Source organism: Halichoerus grypus, chromosome 3 (assembly GCF_964656455.1).
Source record: "Halichoerus grypus chromosome 3, mHalGry1.hap1.1, whole genome shotgun sequence".
Taxonomy (NCBI): domain Eukaryota; kingdom Metazoa; phylum Chordata; class Mammalia; order Carnivora; family Phocidae; genus Halichoerus; species Halichoerus grypus.
Genome location: NC_135714.1, coordinates 41,906,251 through 41,918,509, shown reverse-complemented (window position 1 = coordinate 41,918,509; position 12,259 = coordinate 41,906,251). Strand labels below are relative to the sequence as shown.

Sequence of the window (12,259 nt, the reverse complement as noted above, 5' to 3'; positions counted from 1 at the left end):
AACAGAGAAGCACTTGGGATTCAAAGGGATGCCATTCAGAACGGCATTCCAGGGGAACTCTCAAATATTTTCCAAGCAGTTGATCGATCTTCACACTCTTCTTTCTTACGCCCACCAAAACACTGTCTCAGCATTTAAATTTCCTTTTTGCCTCTTTTATAGGCAGCTATTTGGGAGGGGGTGGGTGGGAGGAGGGAGCCGCGGAAGCCACCGGGCTTGTAAGTTCAGATCTGTCCACGGGGCTGGACACGTGCTGTGCTCAGGAAAGAAAGTAAATTCCAATCTGCCAATTGCTCTAACTGATTCATTTGTCCGCACAGAGACGCCACCTACCTGCTCGCAGGTATTCAGGTAAATGACAGGTGGGCGGGACCTATACTGACTGTTTCAATAGCTAAGGTCCCAGCAATGTTTTATCTGTGAGGCTCCTGTGATGTCACACATTTCCTGCTCTCGACCAGCCAATGCCCTCCTCCTTCCTTAGGCACCTGTGCACCGGGGTTGAGCCTGGTCACTGCTCCGGCAGCCCCAGGAGCTGCTGGATTCACCCACAAGGCATGGGACCTGCGGGGCTGCCGCTGCCTTGAGAGCCCCGGACACACACTCGAAAAGGTGAGTTGAAACCCTCCATTTTTCTCTTCTGGCATTTGGACCCCTGGCCCCTGAGGGATCTGAGTGAGGAATTTGAACATAAAAATAAAAGCTGAATGGCTTAGCCCGCGTGTTTGTCCCACAGGGAGAAGCCCTTTTGAGAGGGAAGAGCAGAGAGATGCCTTGACATTTTGGTTGCACAGGAAAATTCTCCCAGGCCAGATATTTAATCCTTTTTGTTTCTCTTAATCATTAAGTCAGCTGCTGCTTGTCTAGGAAGTTGATCTGATTTTTTTTTTTTTAACCCTGGAGTGGAGTGCAGTGGAGACTTTTCTGAAACTGAACTCAAAGGTTCAGACCTGTTCAGCCCGCTTAGTGGGGGTTGGGAGGCCAGCGCCGAATGAATTCAGAGTTGCCTTATTTTTGCCTCATTTGCCTTATTTGGCCTTACTTCTCTGCATTTGTCTCACCAGAGGCAATTTCCATCTGAACCTGGGAGACGACCTTACATTTTCTTCCCCCAGAAGTGCGGTCCTCAGAAGGGTAACTTCTGCTGCCCTCCTCGGAAGCCCTGCACTCATTTTCCTCCCTCTTTCTTCTCTAAAAAAGTTTACTGTTTTCTTTGTTCTTTGTTGACTCTCTTAAAAACCACTTTGCAGTCCGGATTAGAACTGTTTACATCCAGACCTGAACTGGCTGCCTGCTGACCTTTGGTTAAAGGAAAGATTATTTCCTCCGTGCTTAACATTGGAGAATGAATGTAACTTCAGGTCTGATTTTTAATTTCTTTTTCCAATTCTTCCACTTTTTTTTTTCTCTTTTAATAGCAAATATACCGAAGACATTGTTCTGCCAGGACCTGACATTTTTTTTTTTTTTAAGTAATTTTACCTGTAGGATCCATTTTTGTTTTCTTAATCCTGATCCCACAGCCTGTACTACTTCTGTTCTTGACAGCCCAAGAGCCACACTCCACGGCCAGCACTGTCCTTAGAGAAAGGAAAATAAACCCAGTCCCCTGCTGGGATGAGCTGGAAACTGTAGAGGGAGAAATGAACCAGCCAGGGGACATTTCATTCTGGATTCCTTCATCAGTTACTTTTCTGAGATCTCAGTTCGCAAAGATCTTTGCAAAGGAATAGCCTGTTAGGAGTTACGCTCCTATTCATCCACCCTGAAATTCAAGGTGCGTGTCAACTCTCCAGAAGGAAAAATTGAAACAAGCTGAGAAAAGTTTTGTCTCAGACCTTTGCTTCTTACCACTAGAAATCTGCCCGGGGCCTTGTTGCCAATTTCTCTCTCCCTCCTTGGAGGCTTGTATTGTACTCTCCCTGACCTTTGTCTGTTCTTTTCCCCCAAATGGTGTGTTTGGTTGGTGGCTACGAGGTTGTCCCCTACTAGTCTTCTCACTTGATTCAGAGCTTTGTCAGTAGAAGAAACAAAAAGATCTCTTCGATCCTGAATCTTTCTGGAGAGAAATGTGTCTTTAAAGTCACAAACCTCTCCACAAGATGTATTCCCTCTGGGTTACCGCGGTCTGTTAGCTCTTTGCACAGTAGTGAAGTTATGACTAAATACATCATTTCTCACTGTATGTCAGGGTCCCTGGCTACTAAAGGAACAAAGCTGGGCCTGCTATGCCCCCAGATAGAAGAAAGGAAAGAAATTACAGAGACTGGAATCCAGAGCCAGGTTATGTAGAATGTACTTGGTCTCTTGGATAATTTACACACAAGTATTGTCCAAAGGGGTGAAAGACCCACAGTGGTTCCCTGCCTGTACTTACGCCATCTCTCGGTTCAAGTGACAATAAATAGGGCCTGATTGGAAAACATACAATGTCTTCCATTTACATTCATGAGCAAGTTACTCAACTTCTCAGACCCTCAGTTTCTTTTTTTTTTTTTTAAAGAATTTATTTATTTGACAGAGACACAGCGAGAGAGGGAACACAAGCAGGGGGAGTGGGTGAGGGAGAAGCAGGCTTCCCGCAGAGCAGGGAGCCCGATGCGGGGCTCGATCCCAGGACCCCGGGATCATGACCTGAGCCGAAGGCAGACACTTAACGACTGAGCCACCCCGGCACCCCAGACCCTCAGTTTCTTCATCAGTAAACAGGAGACAATCCCTATGATACGAAGTGACCATGAGATGTAAGTAAGGTAACATGCTGAGAGCGTCAGGCGACCAATGTCTGGCTTTACATGGGCGCTAAGTAAAGGCGCAGTCCGTTCTTAAAGGAGTTTTCCTGGTGCTTGGCAGAGATAGTCTGACCCTAAGAAGATAAAAGATCTTCTGTGGTTGCAATCATTAGGAACCCTGATAGTTCTTGTTATGGTTATTAATTGTACATAATTAACTCCAACATTAACAGTTCAGAGAAAGAAAACAAGCAGGAGGCAGGAGCTTAAACTGTGTCACACAAGCCAGGCAGACCGGTCTCTGCCAGCTCCCAGACATGCTTAGGAGTTGCTGGCCACTGCTGTTCCTCCTGCCTTTCCTGCCCCAAAGCCCTCATGCCATAGCAGGCCCACCGAATGTGGTCCTCCGCAGGCCTGCAGGGGGAATGTCCTGTTGTCATTTGCTGTAATCTGACTTGGCAGGCGGCCCTTTCTGCTTTCAACTGTGCTCTCTCTCCAGGGCAGACTGGGTGCCTGGTTTCCTCCAGTCTTGCAGATAAACACCCTTGGCCGCAGCCTGGTGAGCTGCCGTGCCAAGTCACCAGGACGAGGAGGAGGTGGCCGGTTGGGAGACTGCCTTGTGCTGGAGAAGGGGGCTTGTGGCTCCCTTGGAGGTGATTGCCTCACTCATGGAATATCCCATGCCGTTGGATGACCTTGAGGCATTGCATAAAAGCAGAAGTGTTCCCAGGCTCCTCTAAGTCTCACCGTACCCTGAAAAGCTAAGGCAAGTTTTCATCATTCACGAGCAGATTGAGGACAGAGGTTCACAACCTCAACCCTACTACTGGTGTGCTTAGGGGTTCCTGGGGAAGAACCTCAGCCTCCCTGCCCATCCGTTTCCTTGTTTATTTGCCTTTTCTTTAGAATAGCATCAGATTGCCTGGGTTCAAAAGCCAGCGCTCCCTTACACTAGCAGTGTGGCCTGTGGAGGTGATTTAACCCCCTTCACCTCAGCTGGAAAATAGGCTTATTATGAGGAAGAAATGAGTGAAATGTCTAACGTGCTTAGAACACTTCCTGGCACAATGCGAGCTCTTGTTAGTATTATTTTTTTAAAGGAAGGTAGAATCAGACAGATCTGGGTCCAAGACCCGGTTCCACCGTGTAATTAACATAAGTCCCTTAGTGCCTCTTTGTCACATGTGGCCTCATCTGGAAAGTGGAATACTTCCCAAACCCAGTGCTGCTGTAAGGAATAAACACGAAACGGTTTCATGTAAAGTGCCTGGTCTACGATACAGTAGGTGCTCAATAAATGGTAACACTTGTTAGGTTAGTACGGGCATATGTCTGGTTACATGCGGGCATACTTGGCTTGATTGCATTCTGCAGATACTGCATTTTTTACAAATGGAAGAGTTGTGGCAAGCCTGCCTCCAGCACGTCTATCAGTGTTGTTTTCCCAACAACATTTGCTCCTTCGTGTCGCCGTGTCACATTTTGGTAATTCTCACAGTATTTCAAAATTTTCATTACGGTTGTATGTGTTATGGTGACCTGTGCTCAGTGATTACGACTCACTGGAACCTCAGATGATGGTTAGCATTTTTTAGCAATAAAGGATTTTTTTTTAATTTAAATCTTTTTTTTTTTTTTTAAAGATTTTATTTATTTGACAGAGAGAGACACAGTGAGAGAGGGAACACAGCAGGAGGAGAGGGAGAGGGAGAAGTAGGCTTCCTGCCGAGCAGGGAGCCTGATGTGAGGCTCGATCCCAGGACCCTGGGACCATGACCTGAGCTGAAGGCAGACGCTTAACGACTGAGCCACCCAGGCGCCCCAGCAATAAAGGATTTTTAAATTAAGGTATATACATCGCTTTTTTAGACATAAGGCTATGGCACACGTAATAGACTATGGTACCGTGTAAACTTTTATACGCACTGGGAAACCAAAAAATTCACTTGACTCGCTTTCTTATGATATCTGCTTTATTGTGATACTCGCTTTATTGCGGTGGTCTGGAACTGAACCTGAACTGTCTCCGAGGTGAGCCTGTAGAGGAAACAATTATTATATTGGTTAAAGTTTGACTTACCAGGTCATGCTACAGTTTGGACATAATAGTGTTGGAAACAGTAGTCAGTGGAGGGCCAAAGACTCTTTGAGAAAAACAGATTTCCCCAAAGACCCCCAAAGGTTTAGAAAGAAAACCTGTTAACAAAGATGATCTTGTTTATCTTGGAGCTCCATGGTAGGGTAGCTGCCCGTCGAAAGGCCTGGTCTTCTGCAGACCTGTGGCGGGAGGATTCTGTGATGTCAATAAACAGTGGGTTCTCCCAGAGCAGTGATGCCCAGCTTCCTGGCTTCCGGTGTCTCCCTTTTGGATGTGAATTCCTCAGTTGGAGTGGAGAAAATAGGGTCCGCTGCTGGGATTCTGACTACTTGAAAGGCCATTCTTGTAAGATGCTGCCAAGAGAGGACATATGAGAGAGGCTCTGAAATGTGTCCTCCTCATCACCTCAGTATTCATGGACCTCCTGGAGGTGACACCTAACTATTCCTGATATTTATGTGCTGGCGTCGCGTCGACTTGCTTTTCTGTGGGTGGCACATTTATGGTTCTGAGAGTGCCTCCAAACCATCAAGGGCTTTTCAAAACTATTTGGAAGGAAGACTACATCTCTCTTTCTGGGTTAATGGGATTCAGCCATCTGTGATCCCCAAAGAATAAGGGTTAACATGAAAACCAGACAAGTTGTTAAGTATAAAAACAGCACTTAGCTGAAATCAGAAACCAAGAATGTCAGTTGCCTCCTGTAAACCCCTTACACTCACCATTTCCTCTTACCTCATTTTGTTCTAAGTGAACAAAGACACCGCAGTGACCTATTGCTTAGTTACATGGAGAGGCCTCACAGATCAATATAAGAAAGAACCTTCTAAGAATGAGAGCTGTCCAAAAACCCAGTAGGTTGCCTTTTGGGGTACTGACTTCCCTGTCACTGAAGGTGATTGTTTTTTGGTATATTTGTTTATTTGGTATATTTGTATGTGCCCGGTATGCATTGCTAAATGAATGAATGAAGGCCAAAGAGAATTTGTGTTTCTTTAGCGACACATATATTCATCTATAAAATGTAGGTTATATTGATCGCATAGCAGTATTATAATGATTAAACGAGAAAATATACGTAAAGTATCCAGCACAGGATCTTACACCTAGTGAATTGTTCATTAAATAGTAATAATAATAATAATAATAGTAATTATTATTATTTTCTACTAAATTCTAAAAAGAGGAGGAAGAAGAGATTCCTGCTTCAGGTAGGGAATAGAGAAGATGGCCTCCAAATTTGAGATTTACAGTTTTTATGAGAATCTCTTCATTTCTATTCTTTTCATCCCTGCCCTTCTTCCTCTGCCTTTCTGAAAGAACCTCTTCCCCTTGCTGTTGGGAACCATGCTCTTCGATGTGGTAGATTGACTTTACACAAGGACAACCATCAGAGTAGGTTCTGGCCCAATTCACCAGGGACACTGTTGTTGTTGTTGTTTTTTACATCACTCATTTGTGCCTTGGAATGTGTGGATTTAAATTCCACCATTATTTTCCAGTGACTCTTACTTGCTTCTTATGTTTGATGCATTTGTCATAGGCACACAGAAGACTTCACCAACAGCAGAGTGGAAACTCTCCAAGAATTTTCTTTAATAGCATCTTGGCACAGTGCATGGCAACAGCACATGCATGATGGCGAGGTGTAAATATGTCACTGCCATCTGGGAGATGATTTGCATGACTTGCCTATGACTGCCTTTGTCAGTCACGTGGCCTTCTTTGAATAGAACACTGCATGGTTAGGCTCCTGAGTACTCACATTAATACATGAGTCACCTAGTGTTTTCAAATTCCTCATTCAGTATCCTTGTTAGATGTGTATTATGTTCTCTACAACACACACACACTCAGCTAGTCTCTCTGTAGTCTTTTCCCCCCAGGGGCCCTAGCAAACTTGGCTTACCCATCATCGCTGAAAACATCTGTATTCTAACTTAGTAATGGATTAAAAGAAAATGATTACATTTTTATACAAGGGCAGAACTGCCTCCTTAAGAATGGAGCAGTCTAAGAGGCGGCCATTCCCAACATATTTTCCATATCCCTAAGCCCTGGAGAGAAGCGTTGGTGTGGATCATTGGGGATGTTTACCCCATTCCTGGGGGAATGCCCCTGGAAATACATAGCCTTCTGTGTTAGTTTCCTAAGGCTGCTGTAACAGATCGCCATAAACCTGGTGGCTTAAAACAACACAAGTTATTCTCTCACAGTTCTGGAGGCCAAAAGTTTGAAGTCAAGGTGTTAGCAGGACCTCGTTTCCTCAAAAGGTTCCAGGAGAGAATCCTTCTTTGCCTCTTCCAGCTTCTGGTGCCTCCAGACATTTCTAGGCCTGTGGCTACATCACTCCAACCTCTGCCTCTGTCTTCCTATCACCTTCTCTTATGTGTGTGTGTTCTCTTCTTCTGGGTCTAATGAAGACACTTGTCATAGGATTTAAGGTAAATTAGATAATCCAGGATGATCTCATCTCAAGATCCTTAACTCAATTCATCTTCAAAGACCTTTGTTCTAATACGGTTCTGGGGATTAGGACAGGGCAAGATATTTTAGGGGGCGAACATTTACCTGCTACACACACACCCCAACTGATGCTCATACACACAGGTTCCTCTCACTACTCATAGAGCAATTCCTTGTCCACGTGGAGGCTGAAATATTGGTCAAAAGATAGGTAAAGAGAGTTATAATCAGCAGCCTTCACCACTACCATCATGTATTTCTATGTCCAAGGCAAAATAATAAGTGTTTTATGATCTAAAGACCTATTGAGTTTTTTCAGTCAATAGTGTGATGTATCTAACAAAAGCAAATCAGTAAAGGCCATCTTACGTTGCTTTAAAAGACAAGTAGTATCTTGGATAAGGAAGCAACAACTCCACTGAACCATCAAACCACAACTGGATAAGTGTCCACTTCTGGGTGCCATGTTTTCAAAGGGACCTTAACAAACTAGTGAGCATCCTGGGTAGACCGTTTACTACCACCTCGACTACCAAGGAAGACAACTGGAAGTACCAGAGACAAAAAGAAAAGACAAGAGAGAAACCATCAATTCCCTCTTTAATTTGGAGGGGGGGTTGCCATGTTTTGAGGGAATGAATGTGATCTACGTCACACTGAAAGGTCCAAGTAGCAAAAGGAAAGCATTCAGCTGTCAGAAAACTAATGAGCTTCCCATCATTGTAGCTGTTAAAGCAGAAGCTGATAGACCATCCTGTAAGGCTGTTGTAGAGGATTCCTACACTTGGGGAGAATCTAAGATTCTTACCCAACCTCAAATCCTGTGATTTCTTAATAAATCATTTTAAAATCTCAAATACAGGTCATCATGTGACCAAACACTAGTATGTATATTTCTCTTCCTTGACTGGGGGATTTGCTCAGGTTCTTCCCCTACCGTAATTTCTTCCCACTTGTCCAAATACCATTAATCTTTGATGATCTGCCCTGAGAGCCAACTATTCCATGAGCTGTCCTGACCATTCTGGGCCACATTATACTGTTCTCTTACCTCTTTTCCTCCAAAACTTGTCCCTGGCTCCTATTTTTGGGGGTGGGGGGTGGTGGTGGAGGGGGTAGGTGGATCATACTCCTTGCCATACTCATTGTGTATTTTTTTTGCAGTGCTTTAACATTTTTTTCTATATGTAAGTTCCATTCTTCTAATTAGACTTAAACTTACTGAAGATAAAATTGAATTCCCTGTGGGAGCTCCCACAGAATTTAAGACAAATGCCGGGCATGGCATAGGTGATCGGTGAACATATATAGAATTAAAACACAGCAGAAACAATGTTGAGAATTCAAATATCTTCCTTCACCTTGTCTTTCCCTCTATAAAATTTGGTTATCTGTTAAGAAAAAAAAAAAAAAAGCATTTCCCGAATCTGTTTTTTAGCCTTGGGTGGAAGAAGGTCAGCCTGCTTTTCCATGCTTCTCCTCTGACATTAGTGCTTCCCAAGATCCTATGGCGAGTATTTACATGAACAGAGCCCTCCTCGGTCAATGCAAAATACTCTGCCTTCAGTTTTGTTGTTGGCAAGGGGTCGGCTCCATTCCACCGTGTTGGTAGACCAGGAGATGGGAAGACATTTTTTTCTGGGACAGAATTCTTACACACAAACCCAAGTAGGAAAGGGGTGCCATGATACCCAGGCGAAAGGCAGTGGTAAATCTTCAGGCAAGAGAGGGAAAGCTCCTCTCCAAGCAGCTTGTAAAAGATCTTCCCTGGGCTACTAAAACTTGTATCTGATCCGCTAGCCACTTGGGACTCTTTTCACTTGAGCACTTCCCTTGTTCTTCCCACTTTCTGTCTGTGTTCTTAGCTATTGACTCCAGACATTGTCTCCTTTTAGTTCAATTCTCCTTTAATTTCAACCTCTTTAAAGACCATTTAGATATATTTTTTCTGTCCTTTCTAGTGTTTGCAACACCATGCAGGCTAGTGTCATTCACAGATGCAATGAATGAATTGCTAGCTCCCTCTTGGAGATCATGGCTTTCGATATGAAGTAGGATCAGACCTAACCCTGACTATTGAAACAGTCCCTAAGCACCTGCCTTCTTTGTGTTCTCTCTCCTTTTCCTCTGCAAATGTATATAGCACCCCTGCCTCCTCAGCCTGCACTTCAAACCCTCTTGGTTAAAAGACAGTTTTTATCCCATGTGTGACAATTTTTATTCAGGTCACTAAAGCACTTAATTCCCCCCTATTATTGATGTGTCTATAAGCTCAGGAATAGCCCACAGAGCATTTGTCCACCCCCTTATGTCCCTTAGTTCACAGTTGGTATTTGTAAAATCTATCTATAATTTAAATGTAATTATACATTTATCTATAATTTAAAATGTAATTATAAATTTACTTTGTTTAGTAGAGAAAGATAGAGCTTGCCCTAACTTTGGCAATCACTCCCCGCCCCGCCCCGCCCCGCCAATAATCTAATTTAGGAGTTCCAGCCAGGGCCAGGGCAGTGGTTAGACAAACATGCTGCTCATAATTAATTTGGAAAGAGAAATGAGGCCGCCAAGGTGAAGAATTTCCCAGCACTAGTCCATTCGATTCCTACAGGAGTGCGTTTCTGGGCTTCACGGTCCAGGATGGTGTTCCTGACTGACCGGGATCTCTGCACTGAGGTGTGGCCTCAATGACCAGTTTGAACCCAATTCTGCAACCCTTTGGCCCTGCGTAGCTTCATCCAAATTTCAAGGTATCGTCAATGACAAAAAACCTCAAGCTCAGTTTCTTGAAGCTTAAAGTTCCCTCAGAAATCCTCTAGCAGAGGGGTTCTTAGTCTTTATTGTGTTTCTGTAAAACATTGGGGTTGGAGGAAGATGGATTAGGAGATTTTGAACAACATTAAATAAGTCAGCAGAACTTCGGAAGCAGCCCAGCTATAGGAGGGCAGAGCCCCACACTGTTTACATGGTCACGGAGTCCCTGCTGGAGAGAACGCTTGTCACTTAACGGACACACTCTCAAAACAAAGCTCTTTTGGGATCCAATCATCTTGTGATCATCTTGGGGCCTGGCTTTAGATGACGCTTCTTTCCTCTCACGTGAAGCAAATTCTTCCTCCGGCTTATGAGCCCTTCGGTGAACTGCTCACCTAATGGGCCCAGGTGACAAGGGCACCTTCTCAGACACTTTCTTCTCCAGCACTCGTGCAGCTTTTTTCTTTGTCTTTTTTTCTTTTCTCTTCTTTTCTTTTTCTTTTTTTTTTTTGAGAAGCATCCAGAGCTGCGGGACTTTCAGCTCATCTCATTGGCCTTCCATCGGCTGCCCGTGGCCTCGCTTTTTTAACTTTCTCATTTATTAGGGATGTTGGTGAGTGTTAATCGATGTTTGTGCTCTGGATGAAAAAAAATGATCTCTGATTTGCCATGTGTTTAAATGGTTTCCATTTCTATTTTTTCCTGTTGTTCAGTTTGTCAGTACATTTTAGAACAGCAAGATTTACCAAAATATAGGAATGCTTACAGACAAATGGGAGAGTCCAGAGCCCCAAATACCACTCATTCTTGGGATCGGGTTATACACTGCAGATTCTAATACTCAACTGTTTAGCCACTAAGGAATTTCTGTTTAGATAAATCCACCTAATGCCACTAAATATTTTTGAATTTTCTAAACTGTGCTCCTAGCCACTACTTTTCTACTTTATTACCCTTGACTTTCTTCCCCCCTCTGTGCTCAGGAATTGCTAAGAGCTTTCCCCAGACCTCAGGGCAATGTCTGGCTCAGGGCAGGCCAGGACCGCAGTGATAGCAATGGCTTGAGAAAACAGACGCCATCCTAGGCTCTAGTCCATTTCACTCTGTCGTGGAGTTTTGGGGTTCATTCTACCCACACACTGTAGGAGGGACACCGAACAATCGGGGAGCTTGCAGAGGAGAGTGGTCAGCCTCACAGAGCATATGGAAGCTGGAAGGAATGCCAGATAGCCGAAGGCTGCTGGACCTGGAGGGGTAGGGGTGGGAAATGGGGTGTCTTCCAATAATTAAAGGACTTAAGGAATTTGACATATTCTTTTTTTTTTTTTTTTTACTATGACCTATTCTAAATAGCTCCTAGGAGAATACTGGCACCCATGGAGGGGGTAGGTGAGTTCTAGAGAAGCAAATTTTTGTTCTATCTAGAGACTGTTCTCCTAGTAGTTAGAGCTCTCCAATGCAGGATGATCTATTTTAGAAGGTAGTAAAGGGCTGTTTCATTTAGGGACCTTCCCTCAAGGTCCCTTTCAACACAAAGAGTCTATGGCTCAATGTTTCATCTTTGTCAAGGTCAGAGTCCCAATGCAGGACACACTGCCATTGACTATGAGGATGAATTCTTTTTAATAGTATGCCGTCCAATTACTGTCATTTTAAAACTGTGACTCATGCAGCCATTCAAGAGGAGCTGTGGAGTCAAGTCTTGTCCTTTCAGGAGGAGGAAAATGTGAAATTGTCAGTGCAGCCTGCCAAATGACATGTTTATCCATTGTCTTTCCAACGCAGTATATGGTTTATCCTCAGGTAACCATTTTCTGCAAAACCAGTGTGCATTTAAAGGAGAATTAGCAGGACACGAGCACACCGGGGACCCCATTGTTCTGGTCGGTTATGTCATGCAGACATTTTCCCACTTCCAAACAGTTTGTATCCCAAAGGCTCTTCCTTTTTTTTTTTTCTTTAAGATGTGAAAATATGTTTGTTCTTAAGACTTTTGGATTTTTAGTGCAGGTAACAGGATACATATGACCTCTAAGGACCTCGCAGACAGAGCTGACTCACGTTTGCTCTGGAATGTGGCTTTGTTGTCAGCCAGAGAAGCTTAGAATTTGAAAGTTAGGTAGAAGAACTTCTGTACAAATTCTGGGTGTGACCATAAACTGGCAGGAAAGGAAGCAGGGACTAAGGACCCAGATGGAGACTTCTATTT

The 12,259-nt window shown here is 43.9% G+C and overlaps 1 protein-coding gene across 1 annotated transcript in view; it reads left to right on the top strand.

The window, feature by feature from the left end:
- The first annotated feature begins 483 nt into the window (after positions 1-483).
- LNX1 (ligand of numb-protein X 1) overlaps positions 484-12,259 on the top strand; it is a 115,516-nt gene continuing 103,740 nt past the window's right edge. Inside the window, exon 1 of the mRNA XM_036106898.2 lies at positions 484-612. The gene's annotated coding sequence lies outside the window, so the exon portion shown is untranslated. The remainder of the gene's footprint in view (positions 613-12,259) is intronic.